At 45.3% G+C, this 19,476-nt stretch overlaps 1 protein-coding gene across 1 annotated transcript in view; it reads right to left on the bottom strand.

Moving 5' to 3' along the window:
- The window catches only part of TENM4 (teneurin transmembrane protein 4), a 792,673-nt gene extending 773,979 nt beyond the window's left edge, over positions 1-18,694 (bottom strand). Inside the window, exon 1 of the mRNA XM_011989697.1 lies at positions 18,457-18,694. The gene's annotated coding sequence lies outside the window, so the exon portion shown is untranslated. The remainder of the gene's footprint in view (positions 1-18,456) is intronic.
- Positions 18,695-19,476: the final 782 nt, after the last annotated feature.

The following is a 19,476-nucleotide window of genomic DNA, read 5'->3' as shown; positions in this document are numbered from 1 at the left end:
TTAGCTCTTTCAACAACGCAAATCCTTCCCAATCCATGGTAAAGGTTTTCTCCCTCCTGATCATTTGACATACACTTTTTAAAAATGTTAAATCCTTACTCTTTGTATTTAAATACTTTGATGTTTTCCATAGAATAGATTGGAAAGGGTTGGCACAAAAACGAATTTCATTTATCTGAATGACTAAGATGTCAGAAAGAGAGGCAGCTTGCAGCCTCCCAAGAGGGAAACACTCAGCCCCTGCAGGACTCTCCAAGCTTCCTGCTTGGACCATATCACTAAGACAGGAACCATAATCATAACCCCACAGATTCACGAATCCACAAAGTTAGCACTTCCCAAAGAGTTTCTGAAGAAACCCTACTCTTGTGAGAGTTCTAAAAATGGTTTTACTTTAAAAAAGAAAACTCATATTAGAAGTTTGGGAACTCTTAGGTGCTATTTATGCCTCTCTTGGAGATTCACATAAGCATAGTGAAGACTCTGAGACTTCCTGCAGCATGAAAATACATTAACCTAATTTGGCATTTATCAAACTTATGTGGACACAAACCAGTTTTTATTTTATTTTATTTTTTTTGGCGGGGGGAGGATGGTTATTTGCTTCCATGGTGGAAAGGAAAAAAAAAAAAAGCTATTACCCCTCCACATGCTCACACATCCACACGATATGGAAAACATATTTGAAACCTAGTCCGTGGAGCTAGGATGGGGCAGAGGTAGCAGCAGGCACTCCAGAGTCAGATGAACCCAGGTGCAATGCTAATTCCACCAGCAGTGTAGCCTCAGGGATGATATTTTACCTTCCAGAAGTTTCCAAAGCTTTCCAAACCTTCCAAAGCTTTCACTTAGCTTTGCTGTAAGTGAAAACCGGACTTCTAGAGTGCTTGTGTGTGCATTAGATGAGTTGAGGAGTGCACAAAGGTATCTGGTAGGAAGTATTTCTTAAATGTGTAAACTATTTTTTAAATGTGACTCTCCCCACTCTCCCTTTGCTTTCTTCTTTGCAAAATCACAAGGGGAGGCATTTGAAAGCACACTGGTCAATTCTTGTAATGCTTATAAAACTTTAAATCAAATTATTTCACATAAGAGGCTATCTTAGAATATCATTCCATTACCTTGTCTGTATGTTTTCATAAATAAAGTCATCCAAAAAAAAAAAAAAAAGGTAGGGTCACTTTCATCCATATGTATGTGAAGCAGAACCTAGTATTTCATATAGTTATCTGAAATTTAATATCAAGGAATTTACCCGTGTCAAATATTACTTTATTTAACTGAATGTGATATCGCTTGATATAGTCATAAAGTGCATTCCTATCAAAATACAGCTGTTATTAACATTACTAACAACTGCTTTACCCCAGTGAATTTTATTGAAACTATAACGATGGGCACTTTTGAAATAAGTGTCCCTAGCTAATTTGCAGAGGCCTATCTCCCAGAGAGAGTTCATATTATAATTCTAACAGGGTTTTCACACAAGGTAGAATGAGGAGTTTAAAATGCTGAAAGAGAGTCATCTCGAGGTCACCAATAATTAAATAGGAGCTAAAGGAACGGAACAAGGAAAATGTGTAATCTTCCCTGGCTCTGAAATAAAAAAACAGTTATCAGCAAGACAGTGCTTCTGCAGGGAGGCTGATCTCGATCTACAGTAGGATTCCTTTCAAACCAGGATGTCTATTTCAAAATGCCCATTAAAAGTCTATGATGGACTTTAATTATGAGAGGCAGCAGATAAGAGTCCAGTTCATTCCCTCCTGCTGTCAGGGTGGTTTAGAGCTGCCAATCATCGCCCCCTTCAATGAGGTCCAAGGTGCAGGTACCTCTTTCAAGAGTGTGGCTAGACTGTGAGAGAAGGGCTCTTAACCCACACCCTACACGTGGCACCTGCAAAGTACAATGAAGGGACCTCCTGCTAGGGCTACGACAATCTTCCCATTCCCTCAGGATGCGATAACCAAGGGAACCACATCCCTGCTTCTCAGTGCTCAGCCTTCTGAGGCTCATCTTCTCAACTCTGTTCACCTCCATGCTGTTTGTGGGCCTTAAGCTAACGGTGACAGGGGCCTGTTAGCTTAAGGAGTACCACATCAAATCACCGACTTGGTTCTTACACACACACACACACACACACACACACACACAGAGTAAAGGACAGAGCAGCAGTAGTCCAGCTCAGTAGAAGCAGCACCAGCTCTACAGTAAGAAAGACCAGAGTTTGAATCCTGACTGCCTCACTTCCTGCTGTGTGGTCTTTGACAAGTTACTTAGCCTCTCTGTTTGTAACATGGAGACAAGATACCTACCACGTATCATACCTGTCACCTATGTTTAATATGAGGCCCCTAATTCATAATAGGATACCTAAGAATGTCATTCCCCAAAAAAAGCAGAGGCCCTGCAGTCAATGTTTGTCTGCCTCCATGGTTGCCTATAAAACAACTCCCTCCACCCCGAGAGAGAAACTCGCTGGAGAGGCCAACTGAGAAAGAAAAATGTTAAATAATTCAGAAGCGCTAACATCAAGTCTGATGTAGGTATAAAAATAGTTACAAAACACCACACTCCTCTTGTTTTCCTTACAGCAACCTTGGCTCCCTGGTAGAACAGAGGGAGGGAGGGTCTGACCCGAGGCTGGGCCTGGGCCTGTGGCAGGGACTGTGGCCCAGAGCCTCTCTGGGCTTCTATTTTGGCTCTTCTAATCACTCATCTTTGTATAAAGGTAAGGCAGATATTTGCTTATCACCTCTACGTTTTAAAACAGCCTTCTGACTTATTTTTAAACTGAAAGTATGCTCAGCTGGGCCATTTGAAACAGAGAGAATTCTTTAAATCCTGTCTTCTAAAGGGGACGAACTGGTGAGCTTTCCAAGGATGCCAGGCCCAATCCCAAAGCTTCAGTTAAAAGGAGAAGGCCAGGAGGCTGTCCTAAACCCAGTCCCTCAAGGAGTCCCATGCCACTGGCCTGTGTCATCCAGAAAGACTATGCTGTCCCTAGAAGCACAAATTCTGGGAAGAGAACAGGAAGATTCTAACTGGAGAGGTAACACTGACCAAGCACCTACTATGTGCCAGGCACCCTGCCAGATCCTTTACCTGTATTATCTCCTGTAGCCCTCACAATAAATCCCAAATCAGTTGCAACCCCCACTCCTGCCGTCGTACAGATGAGGAAACCGAGACCCAGGGAAGTGAAGACCTTTCCTACCGCAAAGTTCCACTGAAGAGTCAGGGCTAAAACTAAGATGGTCTGACTTGCAGCCTGTGCTCCCTCCCCCATACCATCCACAAGAACAGAGCATGTGGTTTGAAAGGGTCCTCATGAAATATTCAACTGCATTTGTAGCTCCTGTCTTGTTCAAGCCAGATCTGAATGCTTACTCGTGCTTTTTTTTTTTTTTTTTTTTCAGGGAAACTGCATGGGTACAAACTTCCGATTTATACTTAACAAGATGGGGGAACAGGGGTCATTCTTGGCCTGCTCCAGAACAAGGGGGCGGGTCTATGCATTGCTGGAGCAGCAAGCACAGGGAGGGTTAACCATGAGGCCAGAACCAAATCTCCTATTTCCAGAAGCTGAGGATTTAGAAGAGTCCCTTTGGTTGATTTTTATAGGAGAGACGAAGGAGGGACCAGCCAGTGAGAGGAGGCCTGTAAGGGTAGAGGAAGTAGGAGGAATAATAATAATCACAATACTTCTTGTCCTTTTGGAAAATATGTTCTCATCCTTCAAGTCTGACCTCAAATGCTTCCCACTTTTTGAAGCTTCCCTGCCTCCCCAACTAACCTGGGTGAGAGGGTTCTTTCTCAGATGTGTCTGTCTACTTTGTGCCAGGCTTCTTGGTAGAAGCTTGATTAATCCTGTCTCATTTCATTCTTACAGTAGGTATTGCTGCCACACATTAAAGAAAATGGAACTAAGACCAAGAGTTTAGTTTGTCTGCCAAAAGTCATACAAGCTAGTCCAGTGGCTTCTAACCAGGGACGGACAATCTTGGCAAGTCTTTGCTCAGTGAACTTTTGGCAATATCTGTCAACATTTTTGGTTGTCACAACTGGTGGGGGAGGGGCTGGAATCTAGTGGATAGAGGCCAGGGATGCTGCTCAACATCCCTGATTCACAGAACACCCCCTACAACAAAGAATTATCTGGTCATTTGTGGCAAAGTTGGCCAGGTACAGTGGATCACACCTATAATGCCAGCACTTTGGGAAGGCTAAGACAGGAGAAACACTTAAACTCATGAGTTCGAGACCAGTCTGGACAACATGGCAAAACCTCGTCTCTACAAAACAAAACAAAACAAAAATTAGCCAGGTATGATGGCTGGATGCCTGTAGTACCAGCTCTTATACTTGGAGGGGTGAGGTGGGAGAATCATTTAAGCTCATGAGAATCAATTATGCCCAGGAGGTCAAGGCTACAGTGAGCCCTAATCACATCACTGCACTCCAGCCTGGGAAACAGAACAAGACCCTATCTCCAAAAAAAAAGGCCGGGCACGGTGGCTCACGCCTGTAATCCCAGCACTTTGGGAGGCCGAGGTGGGCAGATCATGAGGTCAGGAGATCAAGACCATCCTGGCTAACATGGTGAAATCCCGTCTCTACTAAAAATACATAAAATTAGCCAGGGGTAGTGGCGGGTGCCTGTAGTCCCAGTTACTCTGGAGGCTGAGGCAGGAGAATGGTGTGAACCTGGTAGGCAGAGCTTGCAGTGAGCCAAGATCATGCCACTGCACTCCAGTCTGGGAGATAGAATGAGACTCTGTCTCAAAAAAAAAAAAAAAAAAAAAATCCAGGGTGTCAAAGTTGAGAAAGCCTGGTCTAGTTGTGGCTCAGCCCAGATTTAAACTGAGGTCAGTCTGACTCTTCAACTGATAATGTCTTAATAGTACCTTTAACTGTATCCTAAGTGCCTTGAGATCTGAGTGGCATACCCTCCTGCTTTTCTGTCTTGAATCACATCTACTCCAGTTCACTCAGCAAGCCCTTACTGATTGGATTAATTGACATACCTAATAACGGTGCTAAGGATCAAGGTGAGGAGTCCACCAAAGGACCCAGCCATTCTGTAACTGAACCGTTCAAGAGGACATTGAGTCTAATCTCCCACCCCCTGCAGGAAGCTTCTCAATAGACTTGACAGCACTGCTTACCCTCCTCCAGTGACAGGGAGCTCACTCCCTTCACAAGCTGTCCAATTGGGATGTTCTGGCTGATGCTGAACTAAAGCCAGCTCTCCCCACATCCCTGGCCCATCTCAATGTCTGGAGCCTTCGGGGAAAGACTGCTGTTTAGCTACTAAGAGACTAGCCCTAAACTCTTGGCCATGTTCTCCTGAGTCCCAGAAAGGTGAAGTAGAAGAATACAGACTTAGAGCCAGACTGATCCAAATTCAAATCCTGGCAACACTATTCATATAGTCAGTGATGGAGCATAACAAGACTGTTGGCAGAGTTGCTGTGTTCAGCACACAGTAGGTGCCTCTTAGCACACAGTAGGGGCACAAATGGCCTATCTATCTCAGGTGGCAGGATCTGCTCACATGGACCTGGCTCCCGCCCCTCTGGTATAAGCTATGTGACATCTCTTTGGTCTCTGCCTGCCTGCCTGCCTCTGGGGTCCACTTCTGAAGAAATGAATTCAATTCCGTGATTTTTGAGGGGAAAGAACAGTGAGACATGTGACAACAACAGATCAAGAAATAACACCATAAAAGTGACCAAGCCAACACTTTAACTTAAAAAGTTCTAGGAATGTGCTATAAATTATAGGTGTGTGCCCACACACCTGTGCACAAACACATGCCGAAATGTGGGGGTCTTTTAGAAACCTACTTTGATGCCTCGAGACCATCACCCACACTTTGGTCTAGAATGAATTTCCTCACACTATTTCCCACCTTCAAGGGTAGGCTATGAAGGAGTATCTCCTTCCAAAATTAATTCTTGATACAAGGCTTTGGTCATCAGTGCAGGCAGATGTGAGAAGAGGATAAACATCTTCTATTAAAAATGTTAGCTAACAAGTTCAGACGTCAAAAGATGGTGTGTATCTTGTTCCTGCCACCAGGTTTAAGATATTCAAGTTCCCCATCCCCTCCATGGCTCATGAACTTACAACCAGCACCTCCTGGAGAGGAACATTTGCTTTAAGGCCAGGTGGATTTCTGTAGGGACCCTGGCTCCCTGACTCACTGGTGGAGTGACCTCAGGCAAGATGTCTAAAGTCTCTGAGTCCCTGTGGCCCCTCTGGAAAATGAGGACTAACAAGACCTTACTCAGCTCCATGTGAATAAAGGAGACAATATAGGCCAAATGCCTCACACAATTCAACAAAGAGGATCCCGTGACCATCCAGGTGAGAGAAGATCAGGGGTGAACCCAGGTGGTAGCAGAGGAGAGCATGAAGAGCGGTCCGTTGTGAGGTTATGTCTGGAAAGCAAAGCCAATATGATTTCCTGACAGTTCAGCTATAAGGTATGAAAACAAAAACAGGAGTCAAAGATGACTCCAAAATTTGGGGCCTATGAACCAGAAGAATGGAGTTACCATCAGCTGAGCTGGGGAGGATTGCCAGTAAAGCAGGTCTTTCAGGGAAGATGAGTTTTGGATGTGTTAGGTGTGAGACGCATATGAGATTATTCAAATAAAAATATCAAGGAGGCAGTTGGATATATGAATCTAGAGTTTGATAGACACAGTATTGGTACCTTTCTTTCCCCTTTTTCTCTCTCCTTGAAAATTGCAGATACCTTCACAGATCCAGGAAGCAAGATACGGTCTAGATCAATCTTAATGACCTAATGACCATCTACTCCAGTGTGATGCAGTTCACATGAATAGTACACACGAACCAGGAGCTGAAGTGGCAGAGGGGACTGTCTGCTCAGGGCTTCTCCAGTGCCACCTTTGTATCCTGGTGACACGAAATGGGAATGATGAAACTCCCCTGGCCAAACTGCTACCAGACTAGAGGGAACTTGGTCTGGGTTCCATGCTTCCACAGGCCCATCATGGATCAGCACATTGTCAGAAGCTTTAAAAAGCTGCATTATCTTTGAGCTAGAAATTTCAAGTAAAGATATTGGACTGAAGAAAATAAACAGACAAATACATGAAAATGTTGATCTCAGCATTATTTATGGTGGTGAGAAATGGAAAACAACAGTAGAAAATTAGTTAAATAATGGTGTATCCTTATGATGGAATACTACATAGCTATTAAACATCACGTTGGAGGAAAAACTTCATGGAATGGGGAAATGATCGTGATAGATTAAGGTTGCAAAACAATGTACGTAATGTGCTCCAAATTATGGTGGGAGAGGGTAGTGGTGAGAATTAGGATTTTACATAGAAACTATAACAGAAAGAAAACCAAAAGGTTAGGAGAAGCTACCTTTCCATGGCAGGATTATGGGTTATTTTTTCTTGTTCTCTGTGTTATCTTAGGTTTCCTAAATTTTCTGTTGTTTACATGCATTATTGTCATAATCAGAAGAAAACCACATTAAACAAAAACATAATAAATGTTATAAAATTTTCGAAGTAATACTTATCCTAGTAATAAAAATCACTGCCTATTCCACAATGTGCCATGAGGCTTAATGCGCTTGAAGATATAAAAGAAGCCTGAAGAGTACAACATAATACCTGGAACTGGAATCTTTCCACGGCATGATGATAATGGCCACTATTTACTCTGTCTACTTCACACTATAATTGCCTCCACTGAGGCTACAACAATACTGACAAACAGTTGCACAAAACTGACAGATTCCATTCACTCAATGAAGCAGAAGCAGGAAGGAAGACCAAAGTCTTAGAGCTCTGCTAAGCCAAGTGTGGCCTTAGACTGGTGGCATCAACATCTCCTGGAAGCTTGTCAGAAATGCAGGAGCTCAGGCCCATGCTCCCCAACCACTGAATTAGAACTTGCATTTTAATAAGTCCTCAGGTGGTGCCTATGCACATTAAATGTTAAAAGCCCTCTCCAAAATACAACACATTTCCCCAGTTTGAGGTGAGTTTGAGAAGATCTCAAGAAAAAATCAGATCGCTTAGTACTTCTCAACCAAAAATCTATTGTCTAAGAGATGCAAAATCACCAAATCATGCAGAAGTGAAGAGCCTCCAGGCCTTTGGGTCATGCTAAGTCTCTGACACTAACCCTAGAAAGCTACTATCATCTGATAAGCATTTTATAGGATGTGGGCAGAAATCGAGCATTCCCTCTTCCACCTGAAGAATCCTGAGGCCTTGCCAGCTTGGTGGAGGGTTGTGCATGAATGGTTAATGGAGCACAGCCCAGAAGTGAACAGAAAAGAAACAAAAGTAGGTCAAAGGATTATCATGACATCTCCAGGCAAGGGCCAGGCCTTTCCCAGCTCAGAAGGCAGCTGTGTTGGAATGAGAAGAGGACAGGCTGAGTAAGGCCACTTTTCTGACCCAAATGCCCCAGTTTACCAAAAAGGAGGGCAGGGGTGGGAAAGAAGCCTTGATTACCACATCTGTGGTCCCATGGCTCAAACAAATTAGGTCACTCACCTCATACATAAATTACTCAATATAAGATCCCTTTATGCTGCTTTGAAAATGGAGGAAACTAACATTTAGTAAGGCTCTATTCGATGCAGCATTTCTCAGCCCTGCTGTACCTTAGAATCACCTGGGCAGCTTTACAGAGTTCTGATGACTAGGTCCCACCTGGCACAGTTGTCGAGCAATCCATGGTGGGGGCATGGTGCTGGTCTTTGGTAAAAAGCACCTAGGTGATTCTAATGCGCAGTCAGGGTCAAGTAACTCTAAATCTAGTGCCTGACAGCAGCTCAGAGAAACAGGCAGAATATCATTCTCATTTTTAACATGATCAAGCTGGTGCAAGGTCGCAAAGAAACAGAGCTGGAATTTGAGCCAGGATCTGCTGTCTAAATCTAGAGCCCTTTGGTTTTTCTATGTCTATAGGCAACTTTATTTTCAAGGGGCAAGGAAGCTAGGGGTCCTCTCAGAGTCTGACCTGAAATAACCTGCCACAGACTCCTATAGACCCTGCCATCCACATCCTTCCCCCTCCCGCCTCCTCCCCAATAAACACCTGCACCCACCACTGGACTGCGTTGACAGGATCCAGAAGCAGGAGCCAGCGGACCAGCGGCTGAGCGATGGGGAGATAGTGGGGAAAAGAGCAATGCCAGGAGCTACCATTCACATAGACACCGATTATCAGGCGCTTCCCAAGCTACTTCAACAACCCTTGGAGGTAGACACTTCTATTTTCTATTTTCTAAATGAAAAAATGATGGAAGCTCAGAGAATCTAAGGAACTTGCTTGAATGCATACAGCTAGTAGGTGGCAAAGCAGAAAATTCAACCCAAAACCTGTTGGCATTTTTTCACTGTCTTATATGGCCTTAGGAAGCATTTTACTTAACTGCAATATATGGGAGAACCATCAGTAGCAGAGAAAAAGGAAGCAGTGACTTAGTGGTACCTCAATAAATTACTTCTAAAGCTTTGGAAATAATGATGCTGATTCAAGGATGGCAAGGACTCACAACACTGTCACAAAGATTCTTGCATGATAATCCTAGCAACAACCCTGCCAAAGACTGATTATTATCCCAATGTTATGGACAAGGAAACTATGGCACACAGACATTAAGCAATTTGCCCAAGGTCCCACAGATAGAAAGTGAGAGAACTGGGGGTTGTAGCTGATGACAAATTTAGTGCCTCTTTCAAGCTGCCAAGAGGTGAAATTTGGGAGGAGACATTGTTTCAAGGTGGCAAAAAGTGAGCTGAACCACTAGTGAGCAGTTTACATTCCTCCTGGAATGTGGCTTGGCTGCTGTCACTTAGCAATGTAGGACTACTTTTTAGTTAGGCATATTTGTTTTAATCACTCAATCTGGAAAAAAAAAAAAAAAGGGCTGGGAAATGTTGAGGGGTTAATGGCATCACAATGAAGGGCAGCCCAGGGAAACCAATAAGCAAAATACTACGAGCCAGGTGGGAACAGAACTTCCAAACCTGTACCAGAGACAGCACAAGACTCAGAGTCTGTCAGACATCTGTCCAGGTCCCGGCTCTGTCCAGGTCCCCTTATGGCAGGGGTCATGTTGAGTAACCACATGATGTCTCCTCTCCCTCTTTGGGAGAGTGATGATCCTACAATCTCAAGAGAGCGGTACAAGCACTGAAGGAGTGTACATTCTCGAGGGTGCTGCACCCCAGGCATGGAAGACATTTACGTTTCCTCATGTGCCAGATGTCCCACTGACGTGAACCCAATCCACACAGCCATGAGATATGAGATAGATTCTATTGCTTCCCTATTCATAGATGAGGACACTGAGGCACAGAAGGGTCTCCCAAGGTCCCATGGCAAGGAGGTGATGATAGTTCAGGGCCTGAACCTAGTTCTTTCCATCTGTGAAGTTGACGTCTTTTGCAATACCCCATGCTGCTCAGTCAGAATCACCTACTACATGTGGAAATGTACTTAAATGGCCATAAACAGGAATTAAGGTTTAACATTAGAAAGAACATCTAGGCCTTGAAAGCAGACAAAGTCTAGAATAGATAAGCCAGAAGTTCCAAACATGCTAGAAAAAAACAGATTTGGAGCAGCTAGGAGTCTCTAAGGCATTCTACAGCAGAAAGAGCACAGGGACACACAGTTGCCAATTCTCTTAGGTTAGTTCAGTTAATAAATTAAATAAATAAATAAAACACAAAACTTAATAAAGAAAAAAGTCAAAACAATCTTCCCCAAACCATCAAAAATTCTATTAATTCATAAGTTACTACTCAGTACTTTATTTCTCTAGTCCTGCTTAAACAAATATCTACTTTTAGAAATACTTTTGGGGGTTAGCAGTATAGCACTTAGTATTTTTTAAAACATAATTTTTATCATGGCATTTTCCCTTGTCACAAAACACATTTTCAAAACAACACATAATCTTTGAATAATATTCCGCTGTTAGGCTCGGCCACACTTTACTTATTCCATCCAATTGTTTACCTTTTTCCCCACTTTTATAAATAACACTGCAATGAACATTTTTATTCTTAAATCTTCTCTGCCCATCTCTGATTATTTTCTTTGGCTAGATTCCTAGAATCAGAATACTGGACTAAAGGGAATAAGCGTTCCGAAGTCTACTCACAGTTATTGCCAAATTGCTTTCCTAAAAGGGTATATTAATTTGCATTTCCACCAGCAGCAAAGGAGAGTACCTGTCTCCCAGCACCCTCTCCAGGATCCAACACTGCCTTAAAAATAATCTTAGCTAATAAGACAAGTGAAAAATAGCAGCATGAATCAGCATAGAGCATTCAAATAGTCTGCCGATAGTCGTACATCATTTAAATAGTCATCTACCTGTAGTCACACATTCAGTACGTGGCACACCCAGGATTTGAATTCAGTCCTTTAGCTCCAGAAGCTGGGTCCCTAACCATTAGCCCAAAGATCTTTACCAGAACTTGAGTTACTCAGTAGTTGCCATGTGTCAGTTATTGTTTTAGGAAATTTTACATTGGAGTTCATAATGGCAAGGATCTTTGCATTTTTTAAAATTCCAGCCTGAATCGAATGTCTCGCGATGATAGAAATGTTCTGTAACTGCACCATCCAGTATGGCAACCACTAACTACATGTGGCTCTTGAGCACTTGAAATCTGGCTCATGCAAGCAAGGAAATAAATGATTAGCTTTGTTTCATTTTAATTAAATTTAGTTTAAAATGTGACTAGTGACTCCTATACTGCATAGAATAGCTCTAGATTATCTAGTGTGTTTCTCAATAAATATGATAAAGTAAAAAACTCATGCGGTCCTCTAATTCCACCTACTTCTACCATATTTCTTTCAAGGCAAGAGCTGCCCTCTTCCTCCCTCATCTGTATGTGTCCATTTGTTTTCTCAAATGCAAGGTTAATGCTATTTATCTGTCATGTGGGATGATGTGAGGATCAGCTAATTAATGTTTGCAAAGAGCTGCATTGCTGACTGGTTCTCAGAATAATTGCACGTTAATAAAACGTTTAAACGATCAGTTCTCATCCAGAGGCCAAAGCAGAGCTGGATTTGTTTAGTAAAAAGCTGGTTTCTCTGACTCACCCTGAACTGGATCCTTTCACTGTGGACCTCATCAATACAAGCCCTTCGCATTTAAAAGGTTCTATCAAACAGAAGACACTGAAATCTACCTTCACAATAGTTTTGATGTCACAGTTTGATGAGTAAATTAATAATACAAACAAGATTGGGGAGGGTGGATATTTAACCAACTTGAACAAATTGCTTTTAAGCTCTTAAGCACTTTAATTGCTTACATGATAATGATGCAAATTTTTACATGTCTTGATCCACTCTCAAAGTAGGCCCAGAAAAAGGACCTCTAAAGGGAAAATGCTTTGCTAAGTTATCAATTTTAATTATGTGGCATTCTTGAAAGTTACAAAGTTGCCATTCTAGGAGAAATAAGGATTTAGGAGACAGAGAGGCCTATCATCAAATGCTAGTTCTAGTTGTGTGACCCTGGGCTCAGCCTTACTGAGCTTCAGTTTCTCTGATACACAGAAAACACCGAGTATGTGTTCGTTTTGTTCTTGCCTCATTTTCCATATCCTATACGACTACAGGATGAGAGGACTGACTCTGCTCTCTGCACTTTATTTCCACTGTCTGCGGAAATAAAGATTATTCCCCAAATCTAAAATGAAAGAATGGACACTTTATAGTGCCATTCTACAAATATAAGCAACTCCTCTTGACATCCAGGGATCATGATTATTACTTTTTGAAATAATGTCAGAGCAGCAGATAGCTTGAAATCTTGCTACTCCATGTGTGGACCATGGACCAGGAGCATGGCAGCACCTGGGAGCTGGCGAGAAATGCAGATTCTTGGGCCCCTCCCCAGACCAACTGAAGCAGAATCTGCATCTTAACAAGATTCCAAAACTAGGGGTGTGCACCTTAGAGTTTGAGATTGCACTAACTTAACAAAACATGGAAACCACTCGCTTCTCCCAACCCAAATTTATAGTGAGGAAAAGTGGCATCAGGAATTGGCAAGGTTTACCCAAAGCCATAAATGTACTAACTGCAACCCTTTTGTTTGACTTTCAAGGGGTGCAAGACCAGCCTTTCAGAAATCAACACTCATCCCACAGCGAGAAAAACGACTTTCAAAGAAAAACATTCTTAAAACCTAATGTTCTTAAGGATTTTAATGATTAACCAATTGCCTCTGATACCCTTTTGCACTATTGGGTGAGGCTACAGTGCTGCCATTGTGTAAAGCGAGTGCAGAACACACAGGAAAATGAACTGGGGTGTTGACCACTGCTCTGGAGATCCCATATGGCCTGTTTTCCTTTCTGTTTTCCAAATGAAAGCAAAGCTCTGATTTGATGTTCAGAACATGACAAAGAATAGAAACCTCCCTTCACCTTCCCTAGTGAAACTAGAGTGGCATAAGTATCAAAGCGGCATCTAAACTGTTGTCTGAAGTCAGAGTCAACCAACAGAGCGGGCTCCCTCTGTGGTGACCACACTGTGAAACAATCCTGAGGTGACCTGTCTACCTGATCTAAAGGAACTCCTCATGTCTCCTGCTGAGCATGGGGGCACCTTGGAAATGGGAGGACCGGACTTCCCCCACTGGTTCCACTGAATTCTTTGTTAAATGACTAGCTATCTAACTACAGGGAATGTATCTTTTCTGGGTCACAGAAATCCCACACATGAGGAGGGGGACTGGCAAAAGCACCCTCTGATTGGATTGAACCACGCAAGGAGGGGACAAGATGCCTAACAATTTCCACTTTCAAAATAGCATGTAGACATGTTGTTTGATTGATTGATTGTGCCCTGGGACTGTGAAGGGAGACTCCCTCGGGTTGACTTTTCCCAGTAAAATGCCATACAGCAGGTGGAGATAAGCTGTGGGGTAGAGTCTCAACTGTTTGCTTTGTAAGATCTCCCAGGCCAGTTTAAGGCCTCTGAACCAAAGGAAAGGAAAAAGGTGGGAGGGGGAAATCCACAGCCTCAGCAAATGCTGAAGACACACACTCTTCTTGGAGGAACTGTTTGTCATTCACCATGGAGCCAGCCCCACCTACAATGCTGTGGAACATATTTACATATTTCAACTCCATTGCTGGCTGAAGCACTCCAGAAAGTGATGATTCCAAGAGCCAGGGAAGAAAAATGTTCTTGGAAAAAGAATTTGTGTATCAGTTCAGCAGAACAGCTCAAAATTATGCAAATTCCCTGCTGGAAGTTTGACTGTCACCCCTGCCTTCTTCTACCACCTGGGCTCCCAAGCCTGTAAGGGACTGCAAAGTAAATAGTCATATTCTGGTTAAAAAGATGAAGGAGACATCACGGTTTACCTAACTGCTTTTCATGTGTGACAGAAGCTTTAGTATGGTATCTGCCTTTAACCCTGAAATGCTACTTTCTAGGAATTTATCTTAAGGAAATACTAAAACTGCACAGTATCTACAAGGATGGTTACTACAGTCTTATTATAATAAAAAATGAAAAATAAACACAAAGTCAAAAAATTAGGTACTCATTAAATTATATCTGCCATACTATATCATTGGGGGTCTATGTAGCATTACAAATATCACCATAGGAGGAAAAGTTAGAGCATGAAAAGATTTGCATACTTTATCATTAGATGAAAATAAGCATTCAAAACATTATACTAGGATCTCATCATTTTTTCTACATTCATAAAGTCACAAGGTACAACCCAAAATGTTGGGTGTAACATTTTGGCTTTGCTTTTCTGTGTAATGCCTGAATTTGCTGCAGTGAGCACATATTACTTTGGTCATTAGAATAAAGACTGTAAAAGAAAAAAAAAAGTAATAAATATATAACCCAGGGAGCAATCGGCACACATATTTACCTTGTTTCATTAGACATTTTCCTTATAGAGAACATTCAGGGATCTGTGTTTGCTTGGCTCTCTGAGAACTGGGGCATGTTACTTTCAAAGTGGCCCCCACAGCCCATCTGTCAGTGCAAAGCAAAGATGGAGTGATTCAGCTTTCAGTTACAATAAAAGCCAAGCTGATAGACCATGTAAGAAGGCAGGTAAAAATCAGCCCCTTAAATCTAGAATTGACATTGATTTACCCTGCTAGGTTCTTGGAATCAAATCTGCAAGGAGGTGATTTAAATCCTATTGTTCTTTTGTTTAACTTTTTAGATTAACGGATGTGGGAGAAGGTACTGGGACAGGAACTACAGAAGGTTTGGGCTGGGGCTGTGTAGCTATTTGTTAGACCAGGACAGGGGCTAAGTACCCAGGTGGAGACTTACACCACTGGTGCTTATCAAATCTCATTTTCCTTCAACCTCTAGCACAATTAGAGTGTGAGTTGGCATCTTAAATTGAGTCTCTGGCTTATGTTGCCCAACAATCTTTAACTCCTAATCACCTTCTTTTCCCTTATTTGTAACTTTTGATTTGGAAATATTGGGTTATGTGACATGCCAATCTGCATGAGGATGCAACTCTGTCAGAGAAAGGGACTCCATGAAGCACAAATTCTAACAAAACTGGAAATGACTTTCCTAAGAAAAGAAAAGATATTTTCATTTCAAGCATTTGAAGCTGGTTTTAAATCGGCTGGATGCAAGTTTAGTGGTTTTTTGGGGCTGTTGATTTCTCTGCCCAGTCCCCACCCAACAAATGCAGGATGTTTCCTGGAAAGGGATAAGGAGGTAGAAGGGTACAATCATCTGTGAAGGCACCACAGTATGCCAGAGGCCTTAGCGATGTGAATACTGACAATGTTGCAAACTAAACAATATTGTGCCATTTTACAGGGGAGAGGACTGAAGCTCCAAAGACAATTTGCCTAAGGTCACAGAGCCATGATTCCAACCCAATAGTTAAGGGATTAAAGTCACATCCTATCATTTTACTCCCACAAAACCACCAAAGATTGAGGCGACTATACCAAATAGAATCAAATTCTATTGAAGGAGAGTCCGTGGGAACCCACTACTCTAATACCTAGCCTTCTAGCTCATATTCTAGGCCACTCCACTCACTACAGAACTATCCTTTGATGGTTCTTGTTCAGACCAAGCACTAGTTCTGCCCCTTGGGGTTCGCACTGATCAAGGTCGGTCTACTAGGGTGACTGATCGGCTTACTGCACCACTTTACCTCCACCCCCAAACAGAGGCCTTGATGAGAACAGGATGCGAGCAGAGGAATAATCCAAGAACTCTTTCTAGAAAACCGAAGCTCTCCGTCCCCGATCCCTTCTCCATTCCCCACCACAGAAGATGGCAATTCCACAAGCCCTCCGCAACCTGCCCTCCCCTCAGTTCAAGACACATGCTGGGAATAAAAGCTTCCCCGAATTACTTCCCTAAAAGCACACGAACATCTATGCCCTAAGTCCTGGCTGAATCTCTCGAGGACTTTCAGTTCCCCAAACATTTCCAAGGACCTACTGCACGCAAGGTGCCGCTAAGGGAGACACCCGTTCACTCTAGGCAATCAGCTCCAACAGGTCCAGTTCCACTAAGTGTAAGGGTTTCCAGACAACACCCTCACCAGAGAAAACGGATGCTTCCTCAGCATTCCCTTAGAACACCTGGAAAGGGAAAACCCGTTTTTTGCGCTATGTGTGCCTCTGATGCAAATCTCTCTGCTCCCCAACACACACACACACACACAAATGCACACACACACAGGCGCGCAGAAAACTAGTTCCCACTGTCACCACCAGTGAAAACACCCCTCGTAATTTTGACGAGAAGGGCTCCCGCTGAAAGCCGAAGCGCAGAGGGCCCGGAGCGCGCTGTGAGTGCGGAGGAACGCGGCCGGGCGGGGGAGGGGAGAAAGGCGCGGCCGGGACTCAACACTGTGCCGCGCGGCGCTTGCGGCTGGAACCTGGCCTGGAATGCTGTAGTCTCGGCTCCAGTTTCCCGCCCAGGCCCCGCCCACACGGCCGCCCTGCTGGTTCGCACCGCTGCTCCGGCCACCGAGGAGCCCAAAGTTGGTGGTGTCCCGCGGACTCCGGCGCAGAGCGCGAGGGAGTCGCGGCCGACTCCGGTACCCCGAAGACAACTGGAGGCCGGCGGGGAAGGCGGGTCACGAGGCGCCGGGGCGAGGGAGTGGGGATGCGCGGGCCCTGCGCGCCAGCAAACAGGTTGCGGCGGAGTCCCGTCCCCTCCCCCCCTCTGCCGTCCCCGCGGCGACCCGATTCCCGCCCTGTCCGGGGAGCGAACCCAGCCGCCTCCGGGGCGCCCTTCTTCTTCCTGGATTCCCGCGGCTGGACCAGAGCCCCTCTGGCAGCCGGGTTAAAGGCTCCTTCAGCAAGGTCAAGGCGCGGCCGGCTGGCACCTGGGGATTTTTTTCCAGTCGAGCACTGGCTTTGCAATCGCATTGTTAAGGATCATGGCAGCGGCAGGAAATCCGAAGGGCCCCACAGGTCTGCGCGAGGGAGGATTTATTTTACAGCACGGAACAGATTCAGACAGATCGGGGATTTCAGTGGGAGGGGACAAGAGGTTTCAGGACGCTGGAATGTGGCAAAAACAAAACACTCCCCACCCATGCACACCACCATCTCCTGACTGCGGGCTAGGGGGAAGGGAGGAGTTCAGGGCCAATGTGTCCCAGACTTCAGCGTTCCCCACGGCTCTGTCAGGGCTGGGGTGGCTTATCCCTCTACAGACGAAAATTAAGATTTAAAAGCACACTCTTACTGTGGTTTCTCTATCAAAGCCTATCAACGTGATACACAAGCTGCGGCGCTGGAGGGAAGCGGCGAGACGGGGAGAATAAACGCAACAGAAGCAAACTGCTGTCTGCAGAGGGGAGAGGCGAGGGGACTGAAGCCATACCCGGCCCCAGCCCCATCCCGTCCCCATCAGCGCCGGGCTAGCCCAGGAAACCAGGAATAGGTGTGGGTAAGGGTGGCAGCCCGGCGGAGCCAGCGTTCTACTCCCTCTAACCCCTCGCCAGCTTGGGCCTGGATGGCTGGGCTGCCTGGGAATCTCCAAGAGGGACCAGGCACCGCGGGCAGGTTTCTAAACACGCGAAGGGCACAGGGTGTGAAAGACGAGGAGGGGCGCCCAGGAAGGGCGGAAAAGAGGGGTTTTGGGGCTCCCCAGGACACCAAGTCAGTTTCTGAAAACGGCGTTCCCTGGAAGGCCTTCCAACACCTCCGAGAGAAGACTTAGAGCTCTGAAGACTCAAGGAAACCTGAGTTCTGACTGACTCCTCCTCTGCGATCAATTCCGGATGCCCCCACCGAGTCCTTGCCTCGGTAACCGGTTCTTTGGGGACAGCAGCATCAGCACCCTACGCCCATCGCACAAGTGGGCGCCGTGGTGCGAGGCGTATCCTAGCTACCCGGGCCGGGGTGGGGGCGCCCCGGTACTTACACTCCCCAAGCAGGCAAACTTTAAGGCTTGTCTTTCGAGAACCGGGTGCTCGCATCACAGTTCCGGGTAATCACCGAGCAGCTTATGTAATTGCCCGCGATGCCGTTCGGCAGATCTCTCTCCTTACGCGTCCTGAGAGCTCAGTACATGGGCACCCTCTTCCCCCCACCCCCCACCCCGGCGATCGGAATCCCGAGCGTGCCCCACTGCCACCTTCTACAAAGCAGCAGGGTGATCTCGTGTGCTAGTCAAACACCAAGCCAGCATGCAGGTTCCAGCAAAACCCTGGCTGCCTCCCTGCGCCCCTTTCAGTGCGTTGATGGTTTACGGATAACTGCATCTCTATAAACCCTCTCTCCAGGGTTAGGGGGTAGGAGGGAGTTAGAGATAGGGTGGGGGGTTGGCGCGGTACTGTTGAGGGCTCCTCACCCAAATGAACAGTAATGCACTTATCCACATGGACGCGGGTGCATAAATCGCCTTAACGTTTTGCCCTGAAAGGGGAGCCAATTTCCAAAGTTAAGCATCACGCAGTTGAATTTCCAGTACTTTCCAACCTCGCCTAGGCGGGGGCAGGCAGAGAAGGGGCGGGCAGCAGGCAGCTAACTCGCCCGACCACCCCGCCAAGAAGGACTCACTAGTTGAACCCCCTGCCCTTCACCCAAGTAGTTGGTTATGTATTCCTCTGTTGGCGTGTGTGTACACACACACACACACGCCACCCCACTACTTTCCCGTCTGCTCCTCCAATGTAACGACCGCATTTAAAAATGGCAATTAAAATGACTAAGGAGCTCGGTGATTACATTTCAACCCTGGGCACATTTCCCGAAGCTGGGGGTGAGAGTAGTCACACAGTCACACTCACACCCGGGAGCCCTCCAAGCGTCCATCCGGCGGCTGCAGCCTCAATTGGCTCCGAGACGAACGTCAATACCGCGGCCGGGCGTCCGGTGAGGAGACGCGGGCGACCCACGGGTTGCAGAGGGCGAGGAGCTCGGGTCGCATCTCCGGGTTGAG

This window comes from Mandrillus leucophaeus, unplaced genomic scaffold (genome assembly GCF_000951045.1).
Source record: "Mandrillus leucophaeus isolate KB7577 unplaced genomic scaffold, Mleu.le_1.0 Scaffold360, whole genome shotgun sequence".
Classification (NCBI taxonomy): Eukaryota; Metazoa; Chordata; class Mammalia; order Primates; family Cercopithecidae; genus Mandrillus; species Mandrillus leucophaeus.
This window is presented reverse-complemented; position numbering and strand designations above follow the sequence as displayed.